The 16,400-nt window shown below is 46.4% G+C and overlaps 1 protein-coding gene across 2 annotated transcripts in view; it reads left to right on the forward strand.

The window, feature by feature from the left end:
- Positions 1–16,400, forward strand: part of LOC119962742 (myosin-IIIb) — a 236,855-nt gene that overhangs the window by 68,107 nt on the left and 152,348 nt on the right. The window contains exon 1 of one of the 2 annotated variants that reach the window (XM_038790751.1): positions 8,432–8,620. The exons of the other annotated variant lie outside the window; for it this stretch is intronic. The gene's annotated coding sequence lies outside the window, so the exon portion shown is untranslated. Of the gene's footprint in view, positions 1–8,431; positions 8,621–16,400 lie in introns of those variants that run through there. 2 annotated transcript variants of the gene reach the window in all.

Genomic DNA, 16,400 nt, shown 5'->3' on the forward strand with positions numbered 1-16,400 from the left:
CGAGGTCGTCCTTACACTAGCCTCCTGGGCCTGGTGCAACAGCCTGACCCAGTCGATAAAGCCCCTACCGAACCCAAATCGTCCCAGCACCTCCCATAAATAGTCCCACTCAACCCGGTCGAATGCCTTTTCCGCGTCCATTGCCACAACTACCTCAACCTCCCTATTCTCCGGGGGCACCATAATCACATTGAGCAGCCTTCTTATATTGGCTACCAACTGCCTGCCCTTGACAAACCCGGTTTGATCCTCCATAATCACATCTGGCACACAATCTTCAAACCTGGAGGCCAAAATTTTGGCCAACAACTTGGCATCCACATTAAGCAGTGAGATCGGCCTATATGACCCGTAGAGCTCCGGGTTCTTGTCCCGCTTCAATATCAACAAAATAGTGACCTGTGACATCGTCGGGGCAGCACCCCTCTATCTCTTGCCTCATTGAAAACCTTGACCAGCAATGACCCTAAAATCACCGAGAACTTCTTATAGAATTCCACCGGATACCCATCCGGCCCCGGAGCTTTACCCGACTGCATTACCTTGAAGCACTCAACTATTTCTTCGGCCCTAATCGGGGCCCCCAGCCCATTTACCAGCTCCCTACCCACCCTTGGGAAGGCCAGTACGTCCAAAAAGCGTCTCATCCCCTCAGGCCCCGTGGGGGGTTCCGAACAATAGAGTCTGCTGTAAAAGTCCCTGAATGTCCTGTTTAGCCCTGCCGAGTCCCCGACCAGATTCCCATCCCCATCAACCGCCTTCTCTATTTCCCCGGCCGCCTCCCTCTTCCGAAGCTGCTGTGCCAGCATTCTGCTGGCCTTCTCCCCATGTTCGTAAAATGCACCCCTCTCCTTCCTAACTTGCTCCACTGCCTTGCCTGTGGACAGCAGTCTGAACTCCGCCTGCAGCCTCCGACGTTCCCTTAAAAGCTCCACCCCTGGGGTCACCGCATACCTCCTGTCTATCTGTAAGACCTCCTTAACCAGTCGGTCCATTTCTGCCCTATCCGTCCTGTCCCTATGAACCCAGATCGAAATCGGCTCCCCTCTCACCACTGCCTTCAGCGCTTCACAGACCATCGCTGCTGAGACCTCCCCCGTATCATTTACCTGCAGGTAATTTTGTATGCATTTCCTCAGCCTCTCGCGCACACAGCCTTATCCGCCAACAAGCCCACGTCCAACCTCCATTGCGGGCGCTGGAAGCTCTCCTCACTGACCTGCAGTTCCACCCAGTGTGGGGCATGATCCGAAATTGTGATGGCCGAGTACCCCCAGTCCACCACCCCCGCCAGTAAATCCCTGCTCAAAATGAAAAAGTTAATCCGGGAATAAACCTTGTGAACATGCAAATAAAAAGAAAACTCCTTCCCCATCGGCTGCCTAAACCTCCATGGGTCAACCCCCCCCATCTGCTCCATGAACCCTATCAGTTCCTTTGCCATTGCTGGCACCCTCCCCATTTTTGAACACGACTGGTCCAGACCAGGGTCGAAGACTGTATTAAAATCCCCTCCCATAACCAACTTGTGCGAGTCCAGGTCAGGTATCTTCCCCAGCACCCTCTTTTATAAATTCCACATCGTCCCAGTTTGGCGCGTACACGTTAACCAAGACTACCTTCCTCCCCTCCAGCTTACCGCTAACCATGACATAATGGCTCCCCACCCATCCGAGACTATACTGCCCACCTGAAATTGCACCCGCTTGTTGATCAAATTCGCCTCTAGTCTTGGTGTCCAGCTCCGAATGAAAGACCTGACTGACCCACCCCTTCCTTAGCCTGACTTGATCCGCCACTTTGAGGTGTGTCTCCTGTAACATTACCACGTCCGCCTTCAGAGACCTCAGATGCGTGAACACACGTGCCCTCTTGACCGGCCCATTCAACCTTCTGACATTCCAGGTGATTAGCCTAGTGGGGGGCACTGCGCCCACCTTTCCGCCGATCAGCCATCCCCTTTCCTGGGCCCGCCTCCAGCCCATGCGCCGCGCCTCCATCGGCTTGCCTTCTTGCAGCTCCCGCCCCCGACCTCCTCTCTGTCCCGAAACCCAAGTCCCTCCCTTGTCAGCAGAGTAACCCCCCCCTCCCACCCCAGCAACACCACTTTGTAACTTAACCCCTGCCATATATTAATCATATGCACACCCCCCACTGTGCTTCCGTAGACTAGATCACCCAGCTAGCCTGGTGGCCCTCACCTCCGGCACCAAGACGTCTCCCACCTATTGTTCCCCCCCCCCGCCCATTGAAACCACTTCCCACATCAAACTGACCCCAAACAATCGCCAAATTACCATAAGTGACAACCCAAAACGGAAAACCCACAAAGAACGCCCCCAATAGTGCAAATCACAGTAATAAAAAGTAAAACAACCCCACCAGGCACCCCCACCAAAACACCAAAAACCCATAGAAACCGAATAATGTTTAATTCCCCCATCTTCAACCAAACTCAAACGCAGAAGAGAAACAACACTCAAAAAAGTTACAACTTAAAACAAAAAGTTCTCAATTCAGCACCAGCCCCTTCTGCTTGGCAAAGTCCATCGCGTCCTTGGGCGACTCAAAATAATGGTGCTGGTCCTCGTGTGTAACCTAAAGACGCACCGGGTATAGCAGCCCAAATTTCACCTTCTTCTTGAACAGGATTGCCTTAACTTGATTGAAGCCTGCCCTGCTTCTGGCCACCTCCACGCTCAGATCCTGATAAACACGCAAAGTGCTATTGTCCCATTTGCAGCTCCACATACGCTTGGCCCACTGGAGAACACACTTCTTGTCCAAAAACCTGTGGAACCGGACCACCATTGCCCTGGGGGGGGGGGGGGGGTTGGCGCGACGTCCTCGCCATCGCTCTGTATGCCCTGTCCACCTCCAACGGTCGGGAAAAAGCCCCTCCCCCCAGAAGCTTCTGAAACATTCTCGTCACAAACGCGCCAGCATCAGCCCCCTCCGGGAGACAGACAATTCTTAAGTTTTGCCGGCAAGCTCTATTCTCCAGGTCTTCTACCTCTCCAGCAGCCTCTTTTGCTGATCCTTCAGTATCCCCACCTCCAGTTCGACCACCGTTTGGTACTCCTCCTGGTCCGCCAGTGCTTTCTCCAACTTCTGAATCGTCCGATCCTGGGGATCCAACCTGCGCTCCAGCCGATCGATCGATTCCTGTTTCTGTCCGACAAAGCCCTCTTGGATGACCTGCATCAGCTCCTCCGTTGATGGTTGGGCCATCGCAGCAGGGGTCCGAACATCAGCCATATTGTCTTCAGCCGCAACCTCCACCCAGCCCTTGCTTATCATCTTATTTCTTCGTTTTCGTTCATAAACCAATGTGTGGATACAGTGCTAAATTGTCTGCATCTTCAAAGCCAGTGCTCAAAACCGCAAAAAAGTCAGGGAAAAAGGTCCAAAAGTCTGGCCAGAACGGGAGCCACCAAATGTTTGACTTACACATAGCCGCCACCAGAATGTAGCACATGAACCTGTGGAAATGTTTGAGTAAATTGCAGTTGTTCTGATTGGGGAGGGACTGAAACATTTCGAGTTTGGCACTGGGGTAGGATGGCGATAATTGCTGTCATCCAGACAAACCTTGGTCTTCTGTTCTTTTGTTGCTAACTCATTCAAACTTGTTTTTGTGTATAAATGAACATGCTTTATCCCAATTTTGCCGTCAAAGAATTCGGGATTCACTGAGATGGAATACTGTACTTCATTGCTTGTAGCAGTTCTAGAATTGAATCATATACTAGCCCTTTAGTATAATTAAATATGCATAAATGAATTAACAGATACATGTCTTGAGTTCAGCAGGCTTTAAGCATCTGCCTTGTATTTAAAGTACCCAGAGTCCATGGAAGCCATTATAGCAAGGTTTCCAAAGCTATACTTCTAATTGTAAAGTTGAAGCAAGTAACATTGTATTTCTTGCCTATTTTTGTTGTACTGCAGTGCTTTAGATACATTTTTTGATAAGTTCATGGTTAACTCTGTCCTTTTCAGTTTTAGTAAACCACTTTTTAAAATAATTGCTGTTTGAGGGTCAGTCAGATGACTTTGATACAATTGTATAATATAATAATGTGCTTCATTCAGTGTACTTTTAAGGTTTAAGAATCATCTATGTCTGAAATCTGTGCTCTTCTAGTCTAGAGCCTTGACTACTGCAGGCACATATTGGGAGACCTATGATTTAAATGGAGAAAACAATCATGGGTCTCCTGCCTGTTGTGTGCTCCTGGCAGGCAGGACCATTTATCAGGAACACAGATCTGAACACTCAGACCTATGATGACAATCTGAAGTGATGCTTGTTTTGGAATCACCATTTTACTGCAGTACAGAACTAACAAAGGCAAATAATCCATTAGCAACCACTCCGAAAAGTATAATGCGACAGTGGCACTAGTTAAACTTCATGCTGAGCGCATTATATCACACTCTGTAGAATATGAAAGTGTTTTTTCTCTTGTATTTCATGGGTATGAGATTCTGCTGCCAAGTAGGTGCATCATAAATACATATTTCAACTTTGTGACATTCATATCTTGTGGGTGGACCTGATTTGTCAGAAGTGACTAAAGTTGATAACTTTTTGCCTCGGCACAATCTGATTATCCCAACTAGCATTACGATCACTCCTCAGTTGTGCAAGAGAGACAAACCCAAACATAAAGCAAAAATATTGTATAAAAAATGTGAATTAAAATGACGGGCTGGAAATATCTAGTTAGTTTGATTTCTAACGTGTTGATTTTCAGCTAATTTGTTAATTCTGTTTTGATTCCTGGAACAAGCATACATTTTAATAGCCAAGATTGACAGATCATGTAACTGCTAGTGCAGGCCAGTGATTTTGGATATAAGAAGATTTGGTAGTGTGAAGATAACCCGCAGAATTTTTAGTACAACTCTGCCAACTCTCTTGCGTCTCGTGAATCAATACGCCAGAAATTATATTGTGTTGGCATCCTTCCATTGATGAGAGATGATGCTTTTACGACGGCCGCTTGGCCCATCCCGGGCCGCGAATCGGCGGGTGGACCCCGTAGAGTGGCTCCCAACAGGCGCCATGCCGGCGCCAATGGCGCTGATGTTCCGCTCTGCGGAGAATCGCATCCCGCCTTTGGGGTGGCGATTCGTGCTGGACGTGGGGATCCCGCCCTCAATCTTTTAAAGCACTTCTATAACATCAGCTTTTAGAGTGTGATTTCAGTCCTAATTCCTCTTCTCCGTGATGTTTCTTTTTTGTTTTTGATGGGAGGAGGAATTATTTGATATAATCCTGGATCCCCATGGGTGAGGAATCTTTAGGGGCGCACAGTGGTTAGCATTGCTGCCTCTCAGTGCCAGGGACCGGGGTTCAATTACAGGTTTGGGTTACTGTTTGTGTGGAGTTTGCACATTCTCCCCGTATCTGTGTAGGTTTCCTCCGGGTGTTCTGGTTTCCTCCAGCAGTCCAAAGGTGTGCGACGTGGGTGGAGTGGCCACGCTAAATTGCACCATTGTGTCCAAACAGTTAGGTGGGGTTACGGGGAGAGTCTGGGGGCGTGAGCCTAGGTTGGGTGCTCTTTAGGAGGGTCGGTTCAGACTCAATGGGCCGATTGGCTCCTTCTACACTAGTGATTCTATACTGGCTGGGAGTTACTGCTTCGATGCCACCAGGGATTTTCCTCTGGTGCAATGTAATACCAGCGGATGATGACTGGCATTTCAGAAGGATTAGAAAGGGCATCTGCCACATGGATGACATCTTAATCCAAGTGTCTACTATAACAGAATATGATGCAAGAGTGAGAGCAGTGTTGGAATGCTTGCAAGAAGCAGGAATCACTTTCAGAAATAAGTGAGTTCCTGCAACAAACCATTCATTTTCTGGGGCGTATTATTTATTCTTTAATGCTGATTCTTAAAAGACGACGGCAATTAAATTTCCATCACGTCGTAATGTCACCTAGCTTCAGCACTTCTTGGGAATGGTTAATCGAGTAGGGAAGTTCCTATCAAATCTAGCACATGTAAATTAACAACTGTGCCAATTGCACGGCGTTAGGGAAAACATCATCAAATTTTATTCCAAAAGATAAAATAAACTCTCATTTCATCAGATTGGCTCCCTATGATCCAGAAACTGCCTATGGTAATTGTTGCAGATGCATCAGAAACTGGACTAGGAACAGTACTCATTCATATCTGGAAAAATGGAGCATAAAGGCAATGCATCTTTTTTTTTCTTTTTAAATTTAGAGTACCCAATCAATATTTTCCAATTAAGCGTGGCCAGTCCACCTAGCCTGCACATCTTTGGGTTGTGGGGGCGAAATCCACGCAAACACGGGGAGAATGTGCAAACTCCACACGGACAGTGACACAGAGCCGGGATTGAAAGTGGGACCTCAGCGCCGTGAGACGGCAGGGCCAACCCACTGCGCCACCGTGCTGCCAAGACAATGCATCTTGATCACTGGCTGAAACGGAACAAAGATTCACATAATCGTGAAAGAGACAACTGCAGTCACATGGGCTTGTGAGAGGTTTGCTAACTATTTCTTGGGTCTGAAGTTTATTATTGCCAGAGACCACAAACCATTTAAATGCTAAAGAACTAGCAAATATGGCACCAAAAGTGCAGAGATTTCAGTCGAAACTAATGTCACAACCGAATAGGTCCAAGGAAAATAGTAAATAACAGCTGATGCATTGTTGCCCATTCCTGTTGAAAAGCCTGAACAAGAGGACAGACATTTTGTTGAAGATGTGGAGCCATGTATCTAATGATCACAATTTCTACCAGCAACAGCACAAAGACCGAGTGAAATTTGGAAGGCACTAAAAGCAGATTAGGGAATTCTGCAAAAAGAATGACCAGAATATATTCATAATGATCTCCCCCTAAAGAAATAGTTGGAGCAATGAAGACATGTCGGTGTTGTAGATGATCTATTAATTTATGATGAGAGATAGGTCATACCGAGAGTTCTCCGACTTGAAATCCTTCAGACAATGCACCAGTTGCACCTAGGTGTGCAATTCCATTTGGTGGCCAAAGATCTCCAAACCATTAGAGGAAATAATTTTGAGCTGTATGATTTGTGCAATTGATCAGAAGCAAAGGAAACCACTGGATCAATTCTGTCCTGACCATGAGAATGTTTCAGATTGGATCTTTTTGACCTTGAAGGGAAGATTGAGGTTAAATGTCTGCATCGTACAACCTCGAAAGCACTCGTTAAAATACAAAAATATTTTTTTTTGCCAGATCTATTTCAGACAGTGCCTGCAGTTTGCAAACAAATGTTTTAAGAAATTTACAGAAGCCAGTAGATTTGTCCACATGATTAGTTCACCCAGATACCCACAAGCTAAAGGAGAGGCCGTAAGAGGAGTAAGTATGGAAAAGGCTTTGTTTTTTTTTATAAATTTAGATTACCCAATTATTTTTTCTATTAAGGGGCCAATCCACCTACTCTGCACATTTTTGGGTTGTGGGGGCGAAACCCACGCAGAGACGGGGAGAATGTGCAAACTCCACACGGACAGTGACCCAGAGCCGGGATCGAACCTGGGACCTCAGCGCCGTGAGGCGGTTGTGCTAACCACTAGGCCACCGTGCTGCCCTAGAAAAGGCTTTGTTGAAGAAAAGTGATGGCATAAGTTGGCTTGTTGAACTACTGCTCCACACCACGCCAGCGTGGTTTGGTTATGTCTGCCACATCTCAAAGCAGCAGATATAGAATAAGGGAGAAAGAGGATGACTATCGTGCAAAGCAAACCACAAACTACAATATACAGTACAAGATTTACCAAAATTCCAGCCAGGTGAATCATCTTGGATTCGTGGCCAGAATTGTGAACATCAAATTTGAGAAAACACTGTAAATCTGCTATCTTGTAGAGGCTGAAAATTGAATATTGAGAAGAACCAGAAGCCCATCTGCATTTACAGGAAGAAGACTACGAATGGAATGGACCATCTATGCAGATGATCGGGAAGATAACCTGAAATAAGAACCAGTAGTTTCTGAAGATTCACACACTACCCTACAGAGCTATAAAGAGAACATAGAGAACTTGAATACTATTCAACCCCCCCAATCAGCTGAGAATGTGGTCGAGGCAATTGGTGAATGCTTATCCCTGTCAACCAGGAATGAAGGCAGGGACTTCACGGGGAGATGTAGGAGGCAGAGACTTTGGGAAAGGGGCGGGGGGGGGGGGGGGGGGGGGGGGGGGGGAAGGAAGAAATATAGTACAAAGGGTTAATACTAAATATGTAAATAAATTGCCTGCATCATAAATGGTGTAAGATCACATGACAACAGATAGTTCTATGTGAAGCTCATGCTAAGCATTATCCCGTATACAGGTTATTGGAATGTTCAATAAAGTTGGCTAACAGCCTAGCTTCCAGCAGTCTCTTATTAATCCTGACTAAGGACAACCTCATCTAAGACGGTCAATGATGACAGAAATCCCCCTGCTGAGTTTTCCATTTTAGTTGTGAACAAGTGGCACAATGACGTGGCTAGAATGGCGTGTCATGTCTCCTTTAGGCCGACTGAAAAGGAGGACCTGAAGATAAATTGCTTCCTCCACTCAGCTGCAGGAAGCATTTGATGTGGTGAGATTTGAGTATGAAAAATTGAGATGTATGAAATGAATTTTATAAATCCCCCAACTCTTTCCCTCCCCCCCCCCCCCCCCACCCAAAAAATATTTTCCTTTTGTTTTTCTAAGAATTGGCATTAAAACTGGCAGAGATGGTTTTAATTTGTGGCTTTCTTAAAAGTTAAAGGTCAACCTTCAAGTTTCTGATATTAATTACTCTCAAAACATCATTGTTTATTTTGAGGTACTACTAAGTTCAGCAATATGTGGTATTTGTGATGCTGTGTGGGTGTGAGGGGAAATGGAGGAATGATTGCTGTTCCAGTGCTTTGTGACCTCCAGGCTTCAGATAGGCTTAAACTGCCAGCTGAACTCCTTTTGGCATTGAATGCTGCTTTTGGAATTTCAAACCACTCTATATCACCAGAATTGAAAGAAAAATACCCTCAACTAAACTGAACTTCTGTTTGGGTATAAAATGTGTATTTGTTCAGCCTTTTTAATCTTCCAATACTCTGTATATTATAAAACTACAAGATGGGAACCAATATTTCAGAAGTATTTTGACTTGAGTTAATCACCAGTTGCATCTTCGAGCTCCAGATTGGGGTTTATGGTGTGCTCCCTTTTACTGATCTAGTGCCAAGTTGCCTGATGACTTATTCACAGACATGCAATAATTCATCTGTAGGTCCCCAGAAACATTTCAACCCCAAACAATAATTGGACGGTAGCACAGTGGTTAACACAGTCACTTCACAGCTCCAGGGTCCCAGGTTCGATTCCCAGCTTGGGTCACTGTCTGTGCGGAGTCTGCACGTTCTCCCCATGTCAGCGTGGGTTTTCTCCAGGTGCTCCGGTTTCCTCCCACAGTCCCAAGATGTGCAGGTTAGGTGGATTGGCCATGCTGAATTGCCCTTCGTGTCCATAAAGGCTGGTGGGGTTACTGGGTTATGGGGATAGGGTGGAGGTGTGGGCTTGGGTGGGGTAAGGGCTGTTGCAGACCCGATGGACCGAATGGCTTCTTTCTGCACTGTGAATTCTATGATTCTATAATCTATAGGTCCCCAGAAAATATTTATTTATTACTCTGTTTTCCAATCTGTTCAGACCTCCTCCACCCCCACAGGCTCCTTCAACCCTTCCTGGTCCTCTTCCTTCACCTCGGGACACTCTAGACCTCCAGAAACTCCCGCATATCCAGCTCCTCCCCAGGCGACTCTGACCTATAGAGATTTTGTAAGATGCCCCAAACGCCAACTTTATCTGGTGCAGACACAAGTCTGCCACCCGAATAGGAACGATCTATCGGGAGGCTGCCTTCCTCCTCAACTGACAGGCCAAGAGACGACTGGCCTTTTCCCCATATTCGTACATTCCCCCCCACCTCGGGCACTGCAACAGACTTACTGCCTCATCAGTAGATAATAGATCAAATTGCATCTCCAACGTCTTTCTACTGCCCAGGAGCTCTGGAGTAGGGTCACTCGAGTACCTTCCATCTATCTCCAAGATCGCATCCACCAACCTTCCCTTGGGAGCTCTTCCCTTATCTCCCTATCCACCTGCGCCTTATCCGAGATTATCTCCCCTCTCTATCACTTTCTGGGCCTCCCACAGCACCGAGCATGACACCTTCCATTCTTGTTAGACTCCACATACTCACCAATCACCCTAGCCACCTTCACACACAATCCTAAATCTGCTAACAGTCCCACATCCAAACCCCGCGACGGCCACTGAGCTGGCCCCACCTCCAAAACCACACCCACCAGGCACGGAGTATGATCTGAAATCACTATCGTGGAATATTCCGCTTTCCTCACCTCTGGCAGCAGAGCCCTCCCCATCACAAAAATGTCAATACGTGAATACACGTTATGCACCAGAAAGAAAAAGGAGAATCCCCGACCACCGACCCGCTCCACCCACCTCCTTCATAAACGCTGCCAGTACCTTCGCTAGCCCTGAATGGGCCAAAGAATGATCCAACTTAGGGTTCAAAGCGCAATTCAAATCTCCCCCGAAAATCAACTGGTGTGTATCCATGTTTGGTATGGCAGCGAGTATCCTCGTCATGAACGCTACTTCGTCCCAATTTGGAGCACCACACACTCGCTAAAACCACCGACTTGCCTTCCAATGTCCCTGTAATTTTGAGATACCTACTGCTCTGGTCCGCTACCACCTTCCCCACTTGAAATCAAACTCTCTTATTAATTAGTAAGTATTGCCGCCGACGCCCCCTCCCCCCCGGCCCGAGTGGAACACCTGGCTTACCCAACCCTTATGGAACTGAATCTGGTCTCTCACCCACGGGTGCAAAAGCACCACATCAGCCCTCATAGTCTTCAAATGAGAGTCCGCTCTCGCTCTCAATCGCTTCACCGGACTTCCCAAACCCTGCACATTCCATGTGACCAATCAATTCGGGGGTCTCTTCAAATCAGCCATTTCGACTGCGGGGGGTTCTTCCCTCCAACCCCATGTTTTTGAAACCAGAGCCCACCTAAGATGGCAACCAACCCCACCCACCAGATGGGACAAAGAACAACTCTCAGTCACCGTTACAACTCGACTCCACCTCCCCTTTCCCAGATATCCCCCTGCGACTTCCTCTCGAACCAACACCTCTCTCCTTCATTTCCACCCCCACCCCCTATTTACACCTTCTAGGCTCATCGAAACCTGCCTAAACAGGTCCAGCAAGCTGAAGCCCCACCTCGCTCCCATACACGAGCCAACCTCTGCCTGCTAGCGAAGTAGCCCTCCCACCAGAGCCCACACCATCCAAATAAACAACCACCAAAAGAAGAAAACAAAATCAAACCCGCCACACCCAAGAGCTGAAACTCTTTCCCCCCCCCCCACCCCAAGACAAATACTTGCTTCAAACCACAAACACCCACCAAAAGAGAAAACACAACAACTAGAAAAAAAAGCATCAAACAAAACACATCAATTTGAATTCATAGCAACTTTGAACAAAAGAGAAAAAAAGGAGCAGAGGAACAAGGGCGAAATAAGAAAAAACACATTTTTACAGCAAGGACCCCATTGAAACCTGTCCACCTCCCCTAAGCAACGACTCACCTCGGCCTCTTCTCCTCAGATGCCAGACCCATCAGCACCCACGTAGGAGCCAAGCACAGATTCTTCATACCCACCATTACAAAAACAAATAAAATACGTGAAAACTCCAGCTCTAAGGGGAGTTGCATATTGTGGTGAATTCTAATCCTAGTAATTCACACTGTGTTGTATTATATGTATTGTGTCTTTGTGAGCTCTGTATACGTGCAGTTGCGCAGCTCTGCCGATAGGGGGAGATGAAGAGTTTGTACTGGACTCCACCCTTGGCTCTGCCCATGGCTCTGCCCACTAACCGGAAGTATAAAGATCAGCAGTTGTGAGCCTGCTGCCTGTTCATCTTGTCGCAGGCAGGCTCAGTTGTAAGACTATTAAAACCACTGTTCACTTCCAATCTCGTGTCTTGTGAATTGATGGTCACATCACATATATACACCACACAATGTGACTCGAACCTCAATCCCAGAACCACCATCATTGCATACAACCGTGCAGAGGGGACCGGCAACAACACGCTAGGATCAGGATCGTGATCAAATTCCCAGAGACTCTGAAGAAAGGAAGGAAAAAAAAGGAAGAGCTAGAACTACCAGAACTAACCTGCCAGGACAACAAGGGATCAAGACCCAACCCAGGCACTGCATCTTCCCGGGACACACTGAACACCCACCAATGAAGAGGTGAATAGGACACTCAATCAATCAAAAAGGAGACCCAACCTGTAGGGGAACAACAGGATATTACAAAGCAAAGCACTCTACTTATCCCCAAGCCTCCAGGTACTGAAGAAACAAAATCCAACCTCCCAGGATGCTCCCAACAAACACCCTTGAGAAGGGCACCAAAGCCACGAGAGATAACTAAATACTAACCACAGCGCCAGACCTGGCCTATCCCAGCATATCCCGGCACACAGCAAACTATACCCCCAGGACTTTCAGCACACTCCAACCGAACAAATACCTTTCCCACTCCATCCAAGAAAATGCACCGTCCCCAACCCCATGTTTTCCCTCCAAGTAAGAAGCAGAAGGTAATCTCTCCAGGCTCAGCTGAGGGGGGAACCAATCCTGAGAAGAAGAACTGTCAAGACCCCAATAATTGGACATCCTAGGATGGCGCGTTGGTTCCTTGCTCTCTGGTACAACCAGGGGAACCACCAACAGACTAGGCCAGCATTAGAAACAACACTCTGCTCACCCGATTGGAGAAAGATAGAAGGAAGACTTCCAGAGGAGAGATGCCCGAACTGACTCAGAATGTTCGCTATCACAGAAAGGATACAAAGAGCAGTCCCTTTCTTCAACAAAACAACTAGCCAATCTCCCCTCGATGAGTGGCATTATTAAATCACCTTGTTCTAATAGTTCAAAAAGATAACAGAGAGAAACCCAAATGAGACAAAGCTCAACGTCAAGGAGAAGTCAGAAGGGACCCAATCTTCCTCTGGGTACAAAATCTACCCAGGCCATCAAAGCACATCAACACAGATTCTTAAATTCAAATAACATGAGCAAAAAAAGCCACCAAAAAAACAGCAGGGGGGGGATCTATCCCCAAACTCACTGAGGACTGAACTAACCCTACCAACAACCATCCACCCTTCACCCCGTTCCACTCATCTTCCTTATAAATAGATAGGGGGTGTTTTTTTAAAAAACGCTGCGCTCTCACAACCACAAGGAGTATAAGACATAATAACAAAGAGTAAAACTATGCACAGGTTACGCTACACATAATCAACTTGATATGATTTTCCTGGAGCAGAATAATCGAATCCTCATGCTCACATGTTGCCCTCACTTGCAGGAAAAATGACACCAATACATAATCAACAACATAATCACATGGGAGTAACGTCCAGGATTATAGAAGAATTGCAGGATAAAGACACCATCTATATTGCATGAGAAGGTAAATGATAAGCCAGGATCAGCCAGCATTCTTCAGGATCTCTCTAGGATTCCAATGATCGAAGCACAAGGCACCATCACTTCGACCATGCTGTCTCTCCAATACTCGGGCAGTCCACTGCCTAAGTCCCGGCTGGAGGGAATGATTCAACTGACTCACCCACCTTCAACCCCTCATGGTCAGCAGCTACAATATAAGACCACCAACCCAAACGACCCTGCCACAAAGTTTGGATTTGTTGTGCTCTGTTGACCCTGATGCACCCAGTCACCAAATCAAGATTACCAAAACATGGCAGCCAATTTTCAAACTCAATTGGGAACTCGCCTCCCACGTCCCTCACCAGGGACCGAGGCCACAAACACACCTTGCCCAGTCCGTACCTCGGATCCATCAGGATAAATGTCACACCGTGCAGTAGGATCTCAATGACACTAAGGCAGGCCCTCACTGCTCTCCCAAAGATATCCTGCATTTCCTCCAAGTGAGCTCTGGAGAAATACATCGCGGAGCCGAGATCTTCAGCCAAGACAACATTTTCAATGGCAGCCATTATCTAGATGGACACAGCACCCACATTCAGCAGCAACTACATCAGTGCAAGCCCCAGCCCACTCTGACCACCATGCACAAGTGAAGACTTTTACTATTTATCTAGGCCCCTCTTCACAAAACACCCATCAGGAACCTCCAGGGATGTAGTGCAATCCAAGGAATCCAAGAGAAAGCAAATGGGAAATGTGCATCAGGATCAAATAAAGGATAAAAAAGATGAGCAGAGCTAAAGTTTGCAAAAACACAATCGTTCTTGCGTTCATATACACCTGTTTTGGACAGCTTATTCATGAAGAATTGAGCAATCAGTGACCAAATGAGAAACTTTGTAAACCACCCCTTTACTATCTCAGTCATTCCATCAATGACCACTTGGATTCAGAAAAGTATAATGTTCCCCAATGCTTCCAAAATATACTTCAATGAAAGGTCTAATTAGAAATGTTGCAAACATGCGTTTCTTGTATTTCATTCTTGACATCCTCACTTGGCAAGGAAGAAGACTGTTGTGTCATACAACCCGGGTGACTTCTCGCAACCGACTTCTTGTGGCCTATGAAATTCGTGATTCTGAGCTGTAAAGAATCATCGTACACTCATCATGTATCAAATCGAATAATACTATTGCCTGTTCAAATTTCTTGTGAAAACTAACTCAGTGTAAAATGAAGCATTTTGGGTGTGGAACGATAAAACTGTAAATGTGATAATGAATTGAAATCCCTTTTACCAGAACGATTGACCATTGCAGGTTTGTACCAATATTGCTTTCTAGTGTTACTGTAGCACCAAGAGGTTCTCAACCTTGTCACCTTGTCAGTGCGAGTTGAAACAGGTGGTGTCACTACTCCTATGAGTAAGAGAGCAAGAATGGCAGTCATGCTGAATGAGGAATGCTTTCATTTTCAGAGTCAAATACAAAAGATTACGGCATGTAATCCATGAACAGAACTTGCTGTCAAAAAGAATCAAAGCACACAAATGTTTGAAAGTCCTTGATCCAATGAATATGCAGAGAAATCTAAACATCAGATATTCATGTGCACTGAGCATTATGCTAAGGGTTTTGAAGGTCAATACAGAGGCATTTTGGATGTCTCTTGCAGCAGAATTTCCCAAAATACTCCACTGCCATCTGACCAACGGGCGAGGGAATTATGTAGAGTTCTTTCAAAGAGCAACTATAATATAGGAACTGAGTGCTAATTAAATTGTAAAGTTACAGTTGTGCGCAAACAAAGTTATTTCTCGAGGAAGCAGCATCATGAATTTCAAGTTTTGTGACATAGCAGCATTCTTTCTTCTACTGAACTCAATTTAGTCTGTACTGAATTCTTTAAGAAAAGAATGATCATCATTACTGGAGCTTGTGCCCAGTGACGAGTATGTGTCCAAAACACATCCACACACCTTCTGGCAGCTCTATTGAATGCTAGGACTTTGATTCATTCCTCACTTCACGCAAATCCCCAACCATTCTCGCCCTAATCTCTTTGGGGTCAATGGCAGTTGTATAACATTTGGCCTTGACACTGAAATGTTAGGAGAGGCTATTAGCAAGGTCGTGGGAAACAGAGTAAACAGTCAGATCTGATTCTATATATCTTTGTCTTCATAACCGAACATTTCTTCTTTTTCCCCCAGCATCTGAGTATAATAGCAGATCTTTCCTGAACTTTTAACCCAGTTTCCACCCACACCCCACTCCCCGGCTTTGCCCTTGTTCACTGTTGTTCTTGCTTTAAAAAAGCAAAAGTTCTAGCTCTGTTGCCTCCATCACAGATAGCCAGTTACTTCACGTCATCATTCAATGTGTTTTACATAGAACATAGAACAGTACAGCACAGAACAGGCCCTTCAGCCCTCGATGTTGTGCTGAGCCATGATCACCCTACTCAAACCCACGTATCCACCCTATATCCGTAACCCAACAACCCCCCACCCCTTAACCTTACTTTTTAGGACACTACGGGCAAATTAGCATGGCCAATTCACCTAACCCGCACATCTTTGGACTGTGGGAGGAAACCGGAGCACCCGGAGGAAACCCACGCACACACGGGGAGGACGTGCAGACTCCACACAGACAGTGACCCAGCCGGGAACCGAACCTGGGACCCTGGAGCTGTGAAGCATTTATGCTAACCACCATGCTACCGTGCTGCCCTTGATTTGATTGGGGCCCAAACAGCCAATCTGGCCATTTACTTGGCCAGATGCAAGGTCACTAGTTG

This window comes from Scyliorhinus canicula, chromosome 3 (assembly GCF_902713615.1).
Source record: "Scyliorhinus canicula chromosome 3, sScyCan1.1, whole genome shotgun sequence".
Lineage (NCBI taxonomy): Eukaryota > Metazoa > Chordata > Chondrichthyes > Carcharhiniformes > Scyliorhinidae > Scyliorhinus > Scyliorhinus canicula.